The following is a 22,318-nucleotide window of genomic DNA, read 5'->3' as shown; positions in this document are numbered from 1 at the left end:
CACCGTGACGTCGCTAGTCTGAGTGGAAGCATAGATAGAAGGAAATGAAGAAAAAGAATAGAGACGCTGTCTCATTCTGGGTTCAACTCTCAGAGTCTTGTTGTGGGCCAGACAAATAAACAGAGAGAACCAGTTGAAGCCACTAACAGTATGTATTCAGTGAGACAGACATGTGGCTTTTATCCACCACTGAACATTACTTGGCACGTCAAACGTCTTTGACTTTTGCTCACTTAGTTCAGACATTTGCTACAAGTTTCTCACACTCTGCGTTGCTTTGAAACAAGTGGCGCTTTATCCATTGTCAGAACTCCCCATGTCCAGGAATCAAACAATAAAAAGAGACACATTTCTCTTTTTGTGTCACGTTAAGACATCAATTATTTTGGCATGCGTCTGACGCGTTTCATCACATGTATAAAATTGGATCGAAAAGTAGAAGGAGAGGCTTTGGAAAGTGTGACGTTGCGCTTTGTCAGCTGTGGAGCGAGGCAGGGTGAGTTAGTGCTGTGTGCACAAACGTGCTGCGGCGTGATCTCCTGGCACAGAGGCCAAAAGCCTGAATGGATGTGGGCGCTGATAAACGTGCCAAAACAGGCGATCGGCGTAATTATGTTGACATGTTTCTCAGTAGTCCACCCATATTTTGCTCAGTATCTGTCGTCATTCTGCTGCCAACTCGTCTGTCTGGGGTACGTCTATTTGTGGGCTGGCCTTCTTCTGACAACTGAAAACAAATAAAAGCACAAATACAGTATACATATAACACGTCTGAATCACGTATGTATGTGTCGAAAGTCTAATTAAAGTGATCGTTGGAAGAGTGCTTTAGTAGTGAAATGTCTCCCCACACAGCATGTGTGGCTATGATGGCGGTTGGGAACTACGTGTGGGAACAGCAGAGGAACTCATGATGCCAATGATTGCCATGATGCCAATAACCATGATACCACGCTGCATTGATTCTTTAATAAACAATGTATTATGAAGGATAGACAATACATTTTTAAAAAATTGTCTGATGATGGTGCCAATTATACTCTGAAATGGATTATTTAAATTTCCACTATTTCCAATTTGAAACATTCCCATGGACAAGAATATTGAGATTCACTTTGTTTCAAAAATAAATTCTCAAAATGGAATAATAGTGTGCAACAGCACATACTTGACACAATACATACTGTATACAACAAACTGTGTAAAGTGATAGACATCATAGCAAAGGGCAATAAAAAGGTTGTAACAGGTGAAAACAGGTGCAAAGATGCAGTATCCCTTACTAACTTTTTAAAAAATGATATTGGGGTGAATGAGATCAATTTTATCATCTGTTGCAGAGTGTTGCAGTTGTTTAAGGCAGAGAATTGAAAAGGTCGACCAAAAGTAGGGCACATTTTGGGAGCAAAGAGCAGAGCTGGACATTTTACTAAAAAATTGTGGTACGCTTATCGCCTTCCGCCGTCCGTTTATCCGCCATTTTGTCCGGCCGAACCAAATAGTAATCGTCTATAGTCCGGTCTGACTATCATTTTAAATGGGCTTCTGTTAGCTTTTCCGACTACTAACCTCAATGAAGAAAAGAAAGGATTGAAGAAAATGCTCCGCGGGATTCTAGTTAAAGCTAAGACAATTTTAGGATAAAAATTAAAACTTTAATTGCTGGGCGATATTTGAAACGAAAGACTCACAGACTCATCGGGGACTAAATGCGTCTCCTTTTAGCACCTTGCGGAGGTGACACACGTTTTTCGAATCGCTGTAACTCATGAACCGTTTAAGATACCAACGTAATTCCAACAGATTCTGAAAGCAGAGAAGTTGCGATTTCTATCGATACCACATACATTACAGTAGCTGACATTTTTATTTGCTGGGGCAGGGGAACCCGTGCGTTGTAGTGGAAAGTGACGAAAATGACATGTTTTTCATATCACCGTAACTCTTGAATCGTTGTGCTACCAATGTAATACCAACGGATTCTGAAAGCAGATAAGCTGAGCTTTGCATGGATACCACATACAGGGGGGCGGGCGCGAATATACGCGATTACATAGACAGGAAAAAATGGGCTTCCGACTATACTTAGTCTGACTATTTTTAAGTTTTCCGTCTATCGTTTATCGCCTAAAAATTGGGCGTCCGTCATCGGTAGATAGGCGGACCGGTCCGTCACATAGGCGGTTTGCCCAGCTCTGGCTAAGAGGTTAATAAAACTGCTGGAATGGACAGTGGGGTGGTGGTATGCATGTTGAGCAGAGTGCAAAGACAGGGTTGAGGTCTTGCCAATGATTGTTGTATTGCTAAACGCGAATTGTGATTTTGTCTGTGTGAATGCAGAGAGGGCCAATTAATCAGTAAGTACTGTTCACAGTGGAGCGTCTTAAAGGGAGCACCGTTGACAAAGCAGATAGAAGTGTGGTACAGTCTATATATTGCATTTTTAATTATATAAAAAGTGCTATATGAATATATATATTTTTTTTGTTTCATATGGTGTTTAGATTTTGTGGAGGAGAGTTTGTGGCGCTGATCTATGCGGTGAATTGCTGGAATTAATGATTTGTGGATTTGTACTTGATGCCAGTGTATGTATATTTCAGTTTCCCATAAGAGATAACATTCCAGTACATACAAACATACAATTATATCTTGATGAAGATGATGACGACGACAGAATTTGGAATGGATTTGGGAAGAGTCACAAATAAACGCAAAAGTCGTTTTGTCGTCATATGCCGTGTCAGGAAAAATGAAGTAGAGCACGTAGTCCGAGCGCGTGTGTAGATGTTGAACAATGTTGTTAGGAGGTGCGATATCAGAAATAGTAGGAGGGAGCTAGAAAAGAGATGTTTCTGTTAACAACCAAGCCGGCCGTCACACTCGACTGTGTGTGAGTGTTGGGAATACAGCCATCCACACACAAACCTACAGTATAGCACTCGTGGGAAGTACTGGGGAAAAGGGGAAGCATGTGGGTTGGAGAGGAGGGGAGGAGCGTGCACAAGCGGCTGGAAGGAAGAGAAGCCATGCCTGGAGACGGTCCAGGGGAACTCCAGACTGCTGTTCCCCAACAATGTTGTCTCTCTGCAGGGGCCGGGAGACTGACTGAGCGCTGGTGTCTTTACATTCACACGCGCTCACTCTCACAATGCGCGGTAACGTGTGTCGCCATAGTAACACATTGACCCTGGCCTTGAAGTTAAAGCTGCTGAGCTCCACTCTGAGTTGTCGGGTGGGGTAAGCCTGCTTATTTTGTAGAAGGTCCTTTGGCTCTTTTTCAACGAGTGACAACTAGAGGTAATCTGCCTTTTCCTAAACCGAACCCTGTCCTTCTTCATTTAACCCATCTGCTGATCTGCGGAAGCACATAGGAGGATTGGTGTAGCAAGGTTCTTGATACAAAAGTATTAGGGGCTCATTACCGAATGTAAAAAAATACACATGAAATTCAATACGATGTTAGTGGAATTATATGGGATATAGCGGAATTTTAAGGGAGTCGCTTATACCGTGTTACGAGACTGAGACGGCCGGACTAAATGCGTCTCCCTTAAATTTGGCGAGGCTTCCGAGGTCCTTAAAGGTACATCAAGGTCCCGGAAATTGCTAAAAGGAGACGCACGCAGTGAGGCTTCCGTGCCGCACTGAGTAAGTCTTTTGTTTCAAATATCGCCCAGCGAACGGTAGTTTGCAGAGCTGGGCACTTGACCCGTTTTTGCCGGTCCGTCCTCCGTCCGTGACCTGGGTACCCTTGCAGCCTCGTCCCTCCGTCCTTATTCATATAAATGATCGTCCTCCGACCCCGTCCTTTTAAAGCGTTCACATCCTTACGTCTGCCCCCACCCAGCAAAAAAAAAAAAAATGCTTCCATGCATGATGCGTTGGGAGAGACGCAAACGGCAGAAGTTTATTTAAAGCTCATTAGCTGGCTAAGAAGTGAGCGAGTCAAGAGTTGTAATTGAACTGCTTTGTCTTACAGCGGTCATTGTTTATATGTTAATGCAGCGGACGTGAAAGAGGTCAGTCTCCGAACAGATGTGTGGAGACACTTGGTCCAGGGAGAGCTTCCATTGGTCAGCCCTTCGGGTTGCTGATTGGCTCGCAGGTTTCTCCTCCGCTTCCGGAGCGCTGACTGAAGCACCCTCAGTCCGTGTGTGGAGAAACAAATAGCGCCGCCAAATTCAATTGAGGAGTTTTGGTGCTGCTATGTTCAATTGAATTTGGCGGCGCGATTCAATTGAAGTCAACGTAGTTAGCGAGGGTGGGCGCGGTTGCGTGCGCGGCAGCTTGGATGATGTGTTTGAAGAGGTGGGACGCAGAGCCAATTCGTCCCCTCCCCTCTCCGACGTGCACGAATGAAGCGGCTGCGGCATTCAGGTTGCAAATTTCCCGCGGTGAAACGCTAGCACTCCTTATTCTTCTCCTTTTTCTTAATCTCATTCTTCTTCTCATTTCCTTTTCGTCTTTGTGCAAACCGAACGTGTGCAGTGGACAGCGTTCCCGCCTAGGCGTTCCCAATGCAAGTAAGTATGCGCAGTTGGGTAACTATTGTGCCTTTGTAGTGTTCGGAGGCAATTTTTGTCGTTCGCCCATTTCGCTGAGTAGGTTGAGATGGCCGTCTCGCGACCAACGTCACACGCATGAGGGACGTTTACTGGGCCAGACCCAAAATCCACCTCCACCCTTGCTTAGTCCGTCCCTTTTTTTAGTCGTCCCCGTCCTCCGACCCAAAAATGGGCGGCCGTCTGGGACGGAGGGACAGACCGGCCTATAGGCGATTACTACTTTTTGCGGCCAGACAAAAAGGTGGATAGACGGATGGCAGAAGCCTACCCCGGCTGTAGTAGGTAGGCAATAAACGGCCCGCAAATTTTTAGTAAAATGCCCAGCTCTAGTCATGTATATTCTTTTGTCGCAGAATGACCATACGTCTGTGAGTATTGTTGTATGGTCTGTCTGAATTTGTTGCCACATTTGTTGTGTTAAAGTAAGAGTTGTTTAAGAATTTAGAATGTCTTTAATATCTGTACCATGGGGTATATAATGACGTGGTAATGGTCCCACTCTTTTGTTCTACCCCCACTTAGAATGAATTACTCCAGTTCAGTCGTAGCCCATAACTTCAGCTGGAAGAATTCCAAGTGTGGCCCTGGAAGACGGCCAAGTTCACTAACCTCTTTCTCAGTAACCCCCATCTTGACTGGTATGAAGTCAACACATGAAGGCAGCGGAGGTCTCACAGTGAGGCTCGGAACTGTTCAGGATGAAGGATCTGATAGGGATACTGCCGTTTCCTTACAGATGAATTCCCGGACACAAAGGTGTTATGTTACACTGAGATACACTACTTTACTTCAGATCTATACTTAGTGTGACTGATGTGATTTATTTTGCAATCATATCTCAGTGTATGATCTGTTGGTCTCTGTATGGTTGGTATTTAGAATTTACAGCAGATAACCTTCTGACAAAGAATCCCTTTGAAATGGGTCATTTGTGCTGAAAATTGTTGTTTTGTACGATGTTTTACCAAACTTGCTGTACATTAAAATGACATAGATATTATTTATTATAATATTATTATAAGTTAATTATTAACTAAGTCCGTCTTCCTTCAGGAGAGGACCAAATAGCCACATTTTATAGTTGAAGACTTTTTTTGAATGCGGTAGCTTGTGTTCTGGAAAGAAAGTAACAAAAGACTGTCAGACACTGTATTTGTGATATTAATGGAAAATATTCTCAAATTTAAATATTATTGAAAATGATTTACAGCCTTGATGTTGTTTTAATCATTTTCACTAAAATACTTCTTTGCTAAGAAAGAGAACATTGCATACGTCTGTATTGGGGAAAGGTGTTATTATTTTTGGAGCATTTTGTCAAAATGTAAACATAAGGAATGAATCAAATGGAATTCATGATTTTCACAAGACCTGGATACAACAGTTATTACGAGTTGATGTTTTTAATGAACAAATGAATGTTATTTTTGTTTCAATGTGTTGCACTTAGCACACATCACATCAATAATCAGTCACCATGCTTCAATTCTCTTTTGGTCCGCTTCGGAGTAAAAGACTAATTCTATAGGCTGTGGACGACTGCGTCTACGTCAGAGCTATGCTCAGTCACAGCAACATACGCTCAGTTGGTGGATAAGAGTCGCAACTTAACTTGTTGCACGCTCTAATTGGCTTGGGATCTTTCCTTGGCGGCCACCTGCGTCACACAGCTAACTAAACCTCAGCGCAGACAGAAGCATATTAAGACAGAAGAGTAAAAATAGCTCAGAATAGTGAAATAAAACCAATATGCATGTGGAAGTGACATTTTTTGGTCACCTGTGATGTTGTTATGACTGTTAAATTTAGCTCTGTGGTCCTCAGTGAGGAGTGGAAACAGTGACAAGGACCTGTTTTGCCACAACACGTTTCCTGTGTGCTATGACTTGTGAGAGAAAACCGCAAACCAGTGACGCAACATTCGGAAGAATAAAAAGAGAGAACAAGATCAACAATGAGGCGTGGAAAATCAGCAATGAGGAAGTGGCTTCATCTGGAAGGAAAACTGTTGACTGAGCTGTATACTGTCCACATACTGTAACATTTCCTGTGTGTGTGGACTTTCCCCTTGAAGATAACTGATAATAAAATGATTGATTGCATCAATCACAACAGACTCTATACAGAAATTAAAGGCAGTAATAGTTGTGGTGGAGGACCACTCTTTGCTTCCTCACACAGCGTTTTTCTGCACATATAGTATTCTATAAATGCAAAAGGGCAACATTATTAAATGTGCTTAATGATAACATTATTCTTATTATTACTCTCATTATTAATTGTAGTATTAGTACAAGTGGTAGATCCCTGCTGCAACACACCAGATTCAAATGATCAGGATCATTATCAGCCATTATCATACATTGATTTCTAATGAGAACTCGCACTCGTATTGAATCCACTATTGTTTTCCTTGCAGTTATGACTTCAGAGGCCTTTTCCTCATGTGGGTCATTGTTTGCCATGACCTCCACTATAAGCATTGCACAGCAGCACATCAATACACAGTCTTTCCGCAGGACGCCCCCCAAAAAATGATTTTACGCTTTGGACTGCTGCCATAAATGTGCTGCAGTGTTTCCTGATAAAGCTCAGAGGTGGCAGGGTTTGAGAGTATGTCTGTTACATAAAGTGCCAATTATTTATTTCTAAATGTATTCATTTGCAGGCAGACCAAATTGAGGAACGTGTTTTTGTCACTGGTATGTGATTATTTATAACAGTGATCCTGAGCTGCTAGTCTGAGGGAACGAACGCACGTTAAAATATTTTTAGTTCACATTGTGTCACTTATCCCCCAAAAAGCATCAACGAGCATGCGCTCATTTGTGTGGGAGTTAAACTGTGAGAAACAGTGTGTGCAAGTGTGCGTGCATGCGTGTGTCTGTTCACGAATGTTGGAAAGAATCACATTTCTAGTGTGAAGTTTGTCTCTAAAACAACACTGAAACTCATGAATCATCTCTGCTGCCTCGACGTACCCACAGGAAGTTGCCATAGAAGTGTTTCTCTTTCTCTCTCACACACACGCACACATATGCGTGCACACGCACACACACGCATGCACATACAGAACCAGTTTATAAAAGAAACCCCATTAAAAAACACTGAAACAAACAACAACATCACAAGCTATAAACTGTAAATATCTCAAGAGTGTAAAGCTGTAAAGTCTCTTTCCAGGGATTTCTCATCGATTACAAGTCTCAACAATTCACAAGGCGATTTTTCTTTGATAGCATCACCAAATCTTGGCTCAACAAAGTTTGGCTGAGTCCACATCACAACACTGCGGCCATTTGCTCCGGAAAGACAAGGTTACCATGGTGACCCCTCGCACACAAGAGATATATGTCGAGAGTGGAAGTCATAAAGAAGAGAACGTGTATGTGTGTGTGTTAGCACGCGTGCCATATGCTACATGCAAAGAGCGAGTCGGCGCTCAGCCTTGACCTCCTGAGTCCTTCCTTTGTAAACTGTGTTTGGTGTGGTTTGCTGCGACAGAGCGAATAGTCGCTCATTATTCCTGTTGTATGAGCCTGGTCCTGAGGGTGATAGCCATAATGAAAGAGTCCTCACCCTGAAGCAGTGAGGGGAAAAAAAAAAAACATCCATACAGCGGCAAACTGGAAAAGAGAAAGATTCTCAAGGCTGGAAGAAATCACCTTTAAAAAGGTACAAGTGCTTTGATAGCTTGATGGCACACTGGCATGTCAAATGGAAAATTAGTTCTTAGTCGTCACCATAGCAACCATGAATCCAGGGTTGCCACCAGGGGTTTGTGGCCCTGTAAAAAAGAAAAAAATATCACTTCGGGCTCCACCACTTCACTGCTGCAAATTGAAACTATTGTTTTCTAGGGTCCCGGTCAATCATGGTCATCTCTTCTCACCACCTTAGTCCCTCCAAACATCATCTGCTTTAGTTCACAAAATTCCGGGGTCCAGGAACCACTTACAGGGGAGAACTGAGTATGTTACACCAGGGAAAATGTTTTTTGTTTTTTGGTTTTTGCCGTACTTAGGGTTGGGCATCGAGAACTGGGAATCGAGTGGAACCGGGACTAATATTTCAGATCTCCCACCCCAACTGGCGCTCCTCTTCCTGGTCGGTGTCTCCGCCCAGTGTTGCCAACTTAGCGACTTTCTCGCTATCTTTAGCGAGTTTTCAGACCACTCTAGCGACTCTTTTGGAAAAAAAAAAAAGACAAAACTTGAGACTTTTTCTAGTGTTATTGGAGACTCTGAAGTGAAAGCACGTATCGTTCTTATTTTTCTCGACATGCAGCGGGTGCTTCCATCGGCCTCTCCCCCCGTCCCAGAGCAATCACAGGCGGCAAAGTCGTGTCGCAGCAGCCCCGCCAAGCTGTAGTCAGAGCAGGAGATGTTCACCCCTCCATGCAGACCTGCCTCTTTTTCTCCACCTTGGTGTAGAATACTTTTTACTTTTATCCGTTATATTTTATCACCAGTATCTGTACTTGCTCCGCCAATCATATGAAGGATTACAACCGGTCCCAGACTTCCCAGCTCCTAGCTCTATCTCACGTTATGACATCACCCGAGAAGACGCTATGCTACCCGGTACAGAAGACACTTTCAAAAGAAGTCAAATGAGCGGCCACGTGGAGTGTGTTGACGTTGAAACTCTCAACAATATGGGCTCGGCTCAGAACGAGCCAGTGCCAGCGAGTCAGCAGCTGGCTGACACCCACCCATGGCCTTACCCACAGGAAATGTTCGTATTTGTCGGCTCTTGCTGTGTAAACCTAAAATCCAAGAGATTGCGGCCTACAAGAATTCCGCATCCAATCTGAGAAAACATATCAAGGTAAAGCAAAATTTCATTTCATTAGCTTGGCCCTGGTTAATGACATCGGTTTTATACTGTTTGAATGAAACAGCAGTTCATTAATAAAAAATGGCTTCAAAAGGTGGGTCTACCTGCATGATTCATCACATCACAGTTAAAAACAATCCAGAAAGTTTAAAGAGTGTGTTAAGTGATGACCTTTCAAATTTAATAGACTCCAATTTATATGACATGAGGAGGAAAATCCAGTTTAAATACTTTTTACTTTCACTAACAAAGTACATTTCAGAGCCTGTACTTTTTTTTACTTTTACTTGACTAAGTATTTGAATTAGGACTTTTACTTTGACTAAAGTCAGTTTTTATACAAGTAATTGTACATTTACTCAAGTACAAAATGTAAGTGCATTTCCCATCTCTGAACAATGGTGGCGGTCGCTCTTCGGGGGCACCTAGTAACTGACATAAAACTGGTGTGGTTATATTTTATTTTTTCTGGAAGTTGATAGGTAGAAATGCTAACGGAAACCCGTTTAAAATGATAGTCAGACGGCCTACAGACAATTACTATTTGGTCAGGCCGGACAAAATGGCGGATAAATGCCCAGCGGAAGGGTACCCCCGCTGTAGTCGGAAGGCGATAAATGGACCGCAAATATTTAGTAGAATGCCCAGCTCTGGTTATACAGGTGTGTACTATAATAGACAAATGATACTATTTATAGTTATGGTGGACAGTTGGGGGGCAACATATTTTCTTCTTCCTAGGTGGGAGTGTAACGGAAAGTAATTGTGATGCAACGGCATATAGAGAAAGATAACCATTCAGACAATCACACCATCACTGGGTGGGAACTGAAACCACAGTGCTTGTATCAAAGTCAGGCGAAGGTTCCACTGCTCCATCAGTGACTTAATATTATGCTATTAAAAAGACAGCTATTCTTTAGGGGAAAAAACATGACAAAATCTCCTAAACAAAGATTTATGGTCCCATAAAACCGAGGTTGAACTTGGAATTGGAACTTGAGCTTGGAATTGGAACTTGGAACAGTTTAGAATAGCAGTCAGTGTCAGCACAAAACTGTCTGGCTTCTGCTAGAAAGTAAAAAACATAATCCATCCATCCATCCATTATCAATACCGCTTGTCCTCACAAGGGTCACGGGGCGTGCTGGAGCCTATCCCAGCTGTCTTCGGACAGTAGGCGGGGGACACCCTGTATCGGTTGCCAGCCAATCGCAGGGCACACAAAGACAAACATCCGCATTCACAATCACACCTAGGGGCAATTTAGAGTGTCCAATCAACCTACCATGCATGTTTTTGGAATGTGGGAGGAAACCAGAATATTCGGAGAAAACCCGCGCAGGGAGAACATGCAAACCCCACACAGGGAGGCCGGGGCCGGGATCGAACCCACGACCTCTGAACTGTGAGGCGGACGTGCTAACTAGTCGAACACCGTGCCGCCACAAAAAAAAAAATAAAAAATAAATAAATAAATAAATAAATAATAATAATAATTAAAACAAAAAATTCAGGAAACTATTAGAGCAACTGAACTTTAGTTGGTGTTAATCAGATGCACTTTAAAAGGTGGCAGGTGTTTGCTGACTCCCATTTAATGTTAGTTTGAATGTGATTGCTTAATTCTCAACACAGTCACATAGCCACACCTCAGTTATGATATCGTGTAATATCGTGGGAGTCAAAAATAGTCTGTGAAATGTTGATGGAATTAATGAACGACAACTTACGATAATGGCCCTCCCCTGCTCTTTGACCAATGAGGTGACAGATTTGTTATCCACCAGGCAACGCCAGGGACAGATATGGTATGTAAAGGATGATTTTTTCTTTCTTTTAACCTTCTAATCAAGGTTAATATGGGAATGTGCAATGAATGTCAGCACTGTATGGACAAACAACATATAATAATTTTGGGGTGGACTAAACAAGTACAATTGATTGACAAGTCAGTTAAATAGATAATACATAAAAGTAATACATTGATGAATAATAGCTAAAGAATACACGAATACATTTAATACAAATTCAAACAGATATACAAAATGTTTACTGTACAGGCAGTTGATATACCACACTTTAACTATAACTATAGGAAAACAATTTTTCATAATGTTTACATTATTTTTCTCTTTTATGAAGAGTAAGACAAATGTGTGAATCAAACGTTCTGCTGAACTGATTAAAGGTGAGCTCATTTTGAGCCTCAAATATGATATGTCTTGCTCAGCGTTTTACTCTGCAGTAGTCAAACACGTTTCTGCCAAGACAGAAAGCTCTTGGCAACACACAGTGAACATTCTGATTGGATGGCAATACAACCTTCTAAATTATAGATGAATAAATATATATATGAATGAATTAAAAATATCAATACTTTATCTTGAGGATCGTTACTTAAAATTGATCACTCTGGATCGGAATATCGATATTTTGGCATTGATACGCCCAACCCAAGTTGAAGGCAGTCAGGTTGGCCGTCCCTGCCGATGAATTGTCCCTTATTTATTTTTCAGGGAATTGGCCTCCCTATTCGTGGACCAGCCTGGACACCTCTCATATTGTGCTAATTTAACTGTCCAGCATGTGTGTGTGCGTGTGTGGGGGTGCGTGTGTGTGTGTTTACAGCGCATCAACAAATTCTGTTGCAGACTAAAATCAGCAAACCCCACATTTAAATTGGTTAGACACTTGCATGACGGTTACAAATACTAAATTCTAACATTGCCTATACGGAGAACAAACTTTTTCTCATGTTTAAACATACTGCACGGTTGTGGTGGTATGTTCAATCAATTATTGTTATGATAAATACTGCATTCTCAAGAGCCCGGTGATTGACTGGTGATGAGGTTCTAGCAAAGACTGTGACCCTGAAAAGAATATGATTTCATATGGGAAAAAAATGTGTTTTTTAAAATGTCGACCAGCTTTCACAACAGTAGCAAGAACCCTGGAGAAAAAAAAAATCTTACAAGTAACAGGAAATGTGTTTTCTTCTCCAGGGCTCTTTCTACTGTTGTACACTCTAAAAACAGTTGGGTTAAAAATAATACAATTAAAAAATGGACCGATACACAAATTGGGTCAATTTGACCCACTTTCTTGCATTGTTTTGTACAAAAGAGCCATTTTGCGGGGTTGTTTTGCACAAAGCTACTCATTTTTGGGGGGTTTTCTGCAAAAACAACCAAGAAGGTTGGGTCAAATTGACCCAAGTTGTGGATCGGTCCATTTTTGACCCAAAATGGTGTTATTTCTAACCCAACTGTTTTTAGAGTGAACTTGAAAACATTTGAATATGAATCACACTTTTGCATTTTTCTGCGTATGATGCGCATGCATAAGCCATGAAGCGTGCCCGCTCCTCTTCTAGTACTTGTTGCCAGGTGCTGCCAGTCCTCTTAAGCCTCAGATGTGGCTGCAGGGAGGGCAGGCTTGGTTGTTCAGGTGATGGCGAGCATGGGGACAGAGGGCTTGACCAGTCCTGGCTCACTCTGTTGGCACCTGTGCCAACTTAGCGTCAACTCGCCGCAAAACAGCTCTGACACGTAAGCCACCTTGCTGGCACAGATGCCTTCACCCGAGGAAAACGAAAACAAAAGTGAAATTAAAAATCGGGGTACCTGAAATCAGATTTGCCAGCCTCAAATATAACATTAGCGGCTGAAATATTGGAGGCGGCATCGGCGGTGTAGAGGAGTGATGCTGTAGCTGGTGGGCTGCGAGCGATGCAGTGAAGAGATTTGCAGAGACAGCCCATAACAGCTCCCTTGGAGCCAATGACTCAGATATGCAGATGTGTTTACTTCCCTTCTGTTTCCCACCTCATCCAGCAGACAAAAAGCAACGCGCAATGAAAGTCTGTGATAATGTCTTTAAGTGTTTCATTTATATATTTATTTGCCACTAGAAAGAACTCATTTCTCACTAAAACTTAGACAACCACTTCAAATGGCCTCGTTGCCTGTATTCCCTCCCTCCTGTCTGAGGGTATTCATCTTTTGTTCAGCGTGCCGCCGTGCTCTCTGTTAGTTTCTTTCTGACACCGTGCCAGCAGTCTTCTGAAAAAAAAAAAAAAAAAAAACAGTCGGCGGGGGGGGGGGCTCCTGAAAGTATTAAAAAACATCAACAACTCCCCTTTAACACAGACGGAAGGAACGCTGAGAAATAAAATGCAGATAAAGAAATAAATATATAAATAGAGGTTTGGTGGGAGGTTGGTGAAAAGAAAAAACTCCAGACACTTTTGAGAAAACTTGTCGACAGAGAATGCAGATTGTCACCTGACCCTGAGGCAAGGCAGCCCTAAATATAATAAAGAGAAGCTAACAGACGAAGACGAGGCGACGCGACACGAGTAATGTGTTTTCTCTGCTGGTGTCGTCTGGCAGATCTGTCATGATTGAGTGCTGATGCCTGCCCGGGCCGCTTCAGAGAGCATCGTCTACCCCCCTTCAGCTCCCACACGCGCACACACGCATGTGCACACGCGCATGCTGGGACAATAACAGTGACTGTTATCATCTCAAAATCTCTTCATCTCGCCTTTTGGGTGAAGGAATATTTCAAGGTAACACTTTTGTGCATGCGTGCGTGTGTGTGTGTGTGTGTGTGTGTGTGTGCAGGGGTGTGCTTGGGTGTGTGTCTTAATTCTAACAGGGTTTAAATCAATTCCAATTTGCTCAACCTCCGTTGAAACTTCAGTGAAATCATACGTTGCACGTATGTCAATGTCAATTGTGATTGATTCATAATGATTTGTATGGTGGCTGTAGTTTTACTACACATCTCAAGTATAACAATAATAATAATAATAATAATAATAACAATAATAATAATAATAAAGTGTGCACTACACGCAAAATAATAAATACATTGTTAAATTGACACCAATACTGGTCCAAAAGTGTCATTCAATCAGCTAAAATTGGAAAAACATATTTGTTAAGGAAATAAATTAAAAACGAAAATGCTTTTGACAAAAAAAGTAAAAAACAGATGAAATTATATCTTAGGTTTATAAAACAAACTAAAACTAACTATAATTATAGCACAAATGTCCTTCTTTTTTGTCTTTGTCAATTAATATCATAAATGACATTTTCGGATTCATTTTAATTATTTACCATTTACTTTGGTTTTGCTGTTCGTCCGTACAGACGAATGAAGGTCAAACAGTTGTTTGAGAATTGTAGTTTATTTTACTTCATTATACAATATTTGTATCATCTTGCACTCAACAAATAGTCCATATATTAAAAAAGCTAAAACTAATATTAATTAATTAATAATTAATCAAAACTAAACCAAAATGAAGCACTTCTAAAATAATGAGAACTAATACAAACTAACAAATCCGCTCTAAAAAGTACCTAAAATGAACTACATTTAAAAAACAAAAGTCAAAACGAAATAGCGGCAACAATTGTAATGAACAATGTAAAACTATTATAATCCTGATCAAAACTGAGCATTGTTTTCTTATGTGTGTATGTATTTAGCGTACCTTAGACTGTGAATGTGTACCTGTTTTATTTTGACTGTGTGTGTATGTACTGTACGGGTACAGTATATGTCCATAATGACTGACTATATACAGAAGCAGTAGCTACACACACAAATATCCAGTTGCAGGTAGTAGAGGAAGTTGATTGGCATGATTCCATGATCTGCTTTCCCCGGGCTCCCACACCCCTACAGCTGTCCTCCACAATATGAGAACCATGTGTGTGTACTTGTTAGCGCCGCATGCTTATGACACATTCTTTCCTCGCCGCTCGCCAGTAAGCAATACAATGATCTTCACTGTCAAAAAGGAGCAGCCAATAAAATGTTGGGCCTAGTTTGTTTTTTTTTGGGTTTTTTTAGCAATCACTCTTTGATGGCAAATACCTGATTTGTTTGTGTGAGGGGGGTAACAAAGTTTAAGCAAGACTGAACTACTTAAGTAATGTTCAAACAAATCCACGCAACAGTTTTTTGTCTGTTTTGCAAGGCGCAATGTTTTGAAGTGCGAGGTGACAGCCCCACTTTTTTGACTCACCTCGCTTCTCTCAGCCTTTCCACTCTCAAGCTGCACATCAGATAAAGAAGTGAAGACGCTTCTCTGATATGTGCACTAATGCTCTTCAGGTCCTCAGGTCACAGACCTGAATTTCAAGACACGCCTCTTTACAACTGTGTGTTGTTGTTTTGGAAGGATGGACAGAGCACATAGAGACAGATACAACCATTGCCAATCACATTCACTCTGTGAATATAATATAACAATATAGATTTTCCACTGAACCTAACATGCGTGCTTTCAGAACGTGCGCACAAACTAGCACAAGCAGAGGGAGAACAAGCAAACTCCAAACTGAAAGGCAAGGTTCCACCTCCAAACCTCAGAACAGTGAGGCAGATACGCTAACCAAAAGAGCACCCGTTATTTTATTCCTTTCAATTGAAATTAGGGCGAGTAAAGCAGGTAAAGCTTATGGATGTTTAAAGTTGAACGTTTCTCCCTGATTTGTTTCACTTTATTGTAGAAAAGGGAAAAAAGTCCACCAAGGCCAAATTATGAATTAGAAAAGCTAACTACTCCGGTCATGTTATTACTAATTGGGAGCCAACTATCGGTTCTGTATTTTTTGTGTTATCTTGCAAACACACACAACTAAAAGATTAAGGTTCAACCTGACGCTAGCCCCTGACATCACTCACCAGGCCACACCCCTTAAAGGCACACACAAGTGCCTGCTGTGGAGAATACAGCATGTACGTGAAATTAATGAAAGTAATGGGTTGTCTAGATCCCTCCGCAGTTTAGCCATTACATACAGGATTTATATTTGCGACTTAACGTGAAGGCCAATCATAGAAATATATTTGATTATTTAAGATAATAAGTACTCTTTTGTATCCAGTGAGCACAAATAAGCTGAAATGAGTGATTGACTCAAAATGTGACAAACTGTGATGAGCTTTGATGAACTGCTGCCACTTCTGCAGGTTTCCTTCTGCTTCAGAATGACTTCATCTGAACCACTGAACCTGCATCTGCCCCCATGCGCCTTATCTTATCAAAATCGGACAATACGCATGATATCCAGACGCACAGCGAGTGGCTGTGTACATTGAAAAATTCACCAAACGTGAAAGTTATCAGCTATGAGACTGGGGCAGTCCTCTCTTCTTGTTCTCCAAGATGAAACATTTGTGATGATTAAACCAAAAAAAGATGCTGACACCAAGGAAAAAATCAATTAGCGGTGACTCTGTGAGGCGAGTGAGGAGGGGCGATGACTCAAAGGACACCATATTCGGCACAACTGCACATGCAGTCTAATGAGATAGCAGCATGAAAAAAAAAAAAAAATCAATTCTCACAGAGATATTAACTTAATTGTAGAACTTCATTATAACACACTGTTGCTAAAATGTAGGCCCTGCAATTGTCGTGTAAACAAATAAGGTAACCAAAATATTAGAAACACACTCGAGTGATGCAGTGCAGGCCTACACAACTACGCTGTCTTGCACTTGATCTCATTAGGTGCAGGTGCATTTAATGTTGCGGCCTGCGTGTGGATGTGATAAACAACAGAAGAGAATGCAGCAATGACTCAATTTACCAGGAGTTACGTGGGATAACTTTTCATGGCCACCTAAGGGTTGCGCAATTGGGCAACACAACCTCAAGAAGTCAGGAAGCAGCGCCCCCTGTTGGGCAGTCAAAGCACTCATTTAGAGGGGCAGCCTCACTTCCACTAATCTCCATTTGTCAACTGTCTTTTTGGCGTATCGATTTGTGGGACAACATAAGACCCTCTATTATTTCTGATTAGAATGATCATACCCCGCAAAACATTACAAAAAGAAGGCAGGAACTTCTGAGATTCTACTTTCATACACACACATGCACACACACACACACACACACACACACTTGAATTAGAAAATGAATAGCAGAGTTCTCGCTTGCTGTTGGCCCGCTGGATTTTCTTTTTCATTCCATGTAAGACTTTAATTTCTCTCTTTACATTTACGGAGCTTACTTGGTGTAGTGACCCAGGGGAAAAGCAAACGAAGTCTTTTTCCTGGGGGGAAACTGCAGCTGTTCCCAGAGATACAGTTTGTTTCATCTATCTGGTGATTAACTAGGCACACTGCTCCCAAAATTTCTCAGAAAAGTTTGGCAGCATGCGTGATGATCGCTCTTAGTATCTGGCTCCTTATAACAGGTCAAATGAACGCTAAGGGCCCTTTACGAGGCCAGCTGACGTTTCTTGATCCCTCATTCCATGTCTGTCAACTCTCTCTGGACAAACTGCAGGTCCTGATTGGTTGCCTTGGAAACCAGTATATGACTATTCTGAGCACCACAGTAGTGAGGAAGAAAACACAGGGGAGGAAAGTCACTCAAGGACCATCTCTGGTCAAGCTGATGAATTGTGATGAACACCGACTGATTCAAAATTCCGAAAAAGGGTTTCAATATGGAGTTGATACTTCATCTTCAAACATGCCCAATCATCTGATTGTTCTCTTTTTTGTCATTATTATTTTCGCTCTTACCAAGCAGACATGCACACTGCCGCTCGCCCGCCGGCAAGCGTCTGCCCTATCATCGCTTTAATCGGTGCATTAATTACATGTCTGAAGCGTGAGCCGCTCTTTTCTGCAGACACTTTTCACTGCAGGAATATTCATGAGTCCTGCAGGTTGTTCTGTATTCATGTTGTCCGAGGACACCGTCAGGACTACTTACGGCAACGTGGCTCTCATCGGCCTGTTTGCACGACCTCCGCCTTTGTAGCACACATTATCTATGTGGATGAATTTACAGCAGCGCACTGCTTTGTACGCGGCTCAACGTACATAGTCGAAAGACACAACAGAGATTTCAGTTTTATTTGAGTTTTTGTGTTTTGAACTTTTATGTATCAAACGGGAGAAACTTCTTGCAAGGAAATGAAGAGAATAATTACCTCTATAGCTATGTTTTCGGCGTGGGTTTATTTGTTTACTACAGTGTTTGATGAATAAACTTTTTTTTTCTTAATCAATGCAATTCTATGCAATTGCAACTACAGTGAGATTCCACAACTTCCCATCAGTTCTTGTCAAACAAACTTTATATTTATGTTAAATCTGAATCCAATTTGTATTGTGTATGCCCGGACAGAAAATTTGATGTGGCTCTGATCCAATTTAAATATCCATCCACCCCACTTTATTTATTTATTCATCCATCCAGCCATTATCTATACCGCTTATCCTCACAAGGGTCGCAGGCGTGCTGCAGCTGAACTCAGCTGACTTCAGCAGTAGGTGGGGGACACCTCGAACTGGTTGACAGCCAATCGCAGGGCACACAGAGACAAACATTCACACTCAAAATCACACCTAGGGGCAATTTAAAGGGTCCAATTTTAACCTACCGTGCATGTTTTTGGAATGTGGGAGGAAACCGGAGTACCCACGCAGGCACGGGGAGAAGATGCAAACTCCACACAGGAAGGCCGGGGCCGGAATCGAACCCACGACCTCTGAACTGAGAGGTGGATGTGCTACCCAGACGCCCACCGTGCCGCCCCCGATTTCAATCTCACACTGAAAATCCAGTTGAACATCTTGAGACACTTCCTCTGTCATCATCTCCTCTGGTCAATTTGCTATTTTATGTGGACTCTTGTGAATTTGTTTTCCCTTGAGAAGACCTTCAGTCATAGATTAATTTCAAATGTTGTGGATGTAAGTGTTCTTGTTGTTTTTCTTGACAGCGTAGAATCTCTTTACCGACCGATACTAATATGTTTTAAAACACATATTGAGTAAAGGAAGCTTAAAAATAGACATAACATTTCCTACTTATACATATGTATAATCACTCTACCATGTTGGAAATAGTACCATTTTGTTGTGAAATATTTCAGCACGAGAAATGAAATTTGATTAATTAAACTGAGTTGCTTGACTAAATTACATTACAGGATATAAATGTAATTGACGTCACACTCATGCAGATCTGCACTATAGTCCACTGAAAAGTATTTCTAAAGCTAAGAGGACAAATATGGTTTTACACTCCTGGAACAACAACCACAAAAATAAATAGACAGTATTTTCAAAGAGGAAGTCAACCCAAACATATTTTTTTCAAGAATATGTTCTATGCAAGCCCACTAGTTGAAATAAGGCATTCTGGTAAATTTTGCGTTTGTGGAATAAGAGTTACCGTAATCCACCCGTTTTTAGCCATCTCTGTGGGCGGCCATATTGTCACTTCTGACGATTGAAAATGACATTACAGTTGCTCAGGGCTCAGGTAACGACCAATCACGGGTAACCTTCAGAAAATAAGTCAGCCGTGATTGGTCTTTATCTGAGCCCTGAGTAGTTATGATGTCATTTTCAGTCGACGGAAGTGACAAAATGGGCGCACCCTGAGATGGTTAAAAATGGGTGGATTAACTCATGTTCCACAAACGCAATATTAATCAGAATGCCGTGTTTCAACTAGTGTGTCTGCATAGAACATATTATTGAAAAAAAACATGTTTGGATTGACTTCCTCTTTAAAGGAACTGGGGACCACTCTCGAGTGCAGCCCACTTCTTGCCCAAAGTAAATTGCTAGTCTAATGAGAACAAGAACTATAGAAAATGGATGGATGGGTTTTTGAGTCAGTATGGGATTACTGTCCAAATCTCATTCAGACAATTACAATGGCACAGGAAGTAGCCCGAAAGGTAACAAACAGAGGGATGGACAAACAAATACAAACATGATGGAGAGTGCATTTGGTATTTTTTCCTTGTAGTACTTAAAAAAATACTTCTTTCATAAGTCCGCTGATAGTGTAGTGGTACACACGCCTGAGTTGTGTGCGGGCAGCGTGGGATCGATTCCCGCTCAGTGACAGTGTCTATGTGTGCCCTGCGACTGGCTGGCGACCAGTTCGGGGTGTAGTCTGCCTTCGCCCATTGACGGCTGGGATAGGCTCCGGCAACTCCCCGAGACCCTGTATAGGATAAGCGGTTTGGAAGATGACATGACTTCTTTCATAATGACCAAACTCAACAACTGGGGACTGAGAAGGTTTTCAAAAGGAGATGAGTGAGGCACTTCTGCGATGCGAATCATTTTCATGCTCTTCCTTTCAGGGGCGGGGCCATGGGTGGGCCTGGATGTGCACAGGCCCACCCAGATTGACAGACTGCTCACCCAGTGAGATCCATGAAAAAATATATACTTTTAAATTTTTTGTAAATTATTTATTATGAAATTATTTTTTATTTTGTGTTTCGTTGTGTTTTTTAAATCTTATTGAATAGTAAGAATGGCATAATTGAGGTTGTCTAAAGATCTGAAATTCATATTATTCAGTACAAAAAAATACATGACACCAACATCAATCAACATCAAAACTCGGTCCACGATTAATGTGATGATTGTGACATATATCCTATACAACTCAATTGGAAAAAGCAATCTTTTTAAACGAAGAAAATGTGGTTGCGCAAGTGTGCACACATTTTTCAAACTGGAGATGTGGCTGTGTTCAGAATTAACCAATCACTTTCAAGTCATGTTCAACGGAAGACAGCACACATTTGCCATCATTTAAAGTGCCTCTGATTAACCGCAAAATAAATTTCAGCTACTCTAGTCAGATTTCCCTGACTTTTTTTGGGGGGGGGGGGGGGGGGGGTTCTAGTTGAAGACTGAACTTTTCACAATTCCTTCCACCTTGCCTAAGTACCTTGTCTCAGCTGAAAACGAAACAGCTTTAAAGCACTGTAGACAATTTGATTTGTGTATGATGTGGCAGTAGCACACGTAAACATGGTTGGAGAGAAGAAAAGAGAAAAGAGAAAAGGCATCAGAAGCAGAATGCCGCTCCATCACAACACAAACAAACGTATATTGTTTATGTTGTCATGAGGAGAGAGGTTGTCTTTTTCTTTGGTGATCCGGGCCGATGGCTCAAGTGAGCACAGAGTGTCATAGCTGAGAGAGTGGCCTGGGCATCACTGAGGGAAGATGGAGAGTCTAACGGTGATGGCTAAGTAGCCACACAGGAGCCCACAGAGCCACACCAGAGGGCTTAATTCAATCAGAAGAAAAGCGTGATGAAGGCATAGTGACACAGTTTGGGGAAAGAGTTGGAGCCACGGGAGAACTCAGACGATATGGGCATGAGTGGACAGAATCACATTACTGTGTTCTTTCGGGGGCGGGGGGGTTGGGGGTTGCGGATGGTGACACTCATCCAACCTGATTTAAACGACAGAAGCGTAAGGAATAAAGTCCTCGGCTCGTCTGTCCGCTGACTTCGCCGAGGAGAAGTGAGTGTGCGAGACGAGAAGAATCGGTCATGCTTGGAGTGAGATGCTGCCTAATGGTCCGGAGCTGTGCACTGAGTAACCGTGACTGCCCAGCAAGGGTGAGGGGACGTCTGAAAGGCTAAAAAGGCATTATATGTCTCTACTTTTTTTTTTCCGTGTAGTTGTTTTCAAGCAGCGAGTGAAGATCTGACTGTGTTTGAGGCCATTTGTGGTTCACATTGGTCAAATTGCAATTGCTTTAAGAATTGAAATAAAGAAATGATGCAAATCATAGCATACCACAGCAATACACAGACATCATGCATATATGCCCCCTAGTGGCTGACAGCAGATATTCCGGAAAACTCTCTCAGTGACTGTATTCTGAATCACTGCATATCCATGAGCCAAATTCAGGAGTTGTGGAGCTAAAAAATAGCTTGAACATAAGTTGAGCAATGCTTCACAACATGTCTGGACCGTAAGTGAATTGTTTGTATTAATTTTAGGGGGAAAATACTTAGCTTCAAGCCATGTATTATCGTTATAATTGAATTATTTGTTCAATATTTATTATTATATAAGTAACTG

Source organism: Filicampus tigris, chromosome 2 (genome assembly GCF_054856515.1).
Source record: "Filicampus tigris isolate MCC_2025a chromosome 2, RoL_Ftig_1.0, whole genome shotgun sequence".
In the NCBI taxonomy this organism is placed as follows: Eukaryota; Metazoa; Chordata; class Actinopteri; order Syngnathiformes; family Syngnathidae; genus Filicampus; species Filicampus tigris.
The sequence above is the reverse complement of the archived record's forward strand: the minus strand, read 5'-3'. Positions refer to the sequence as shown.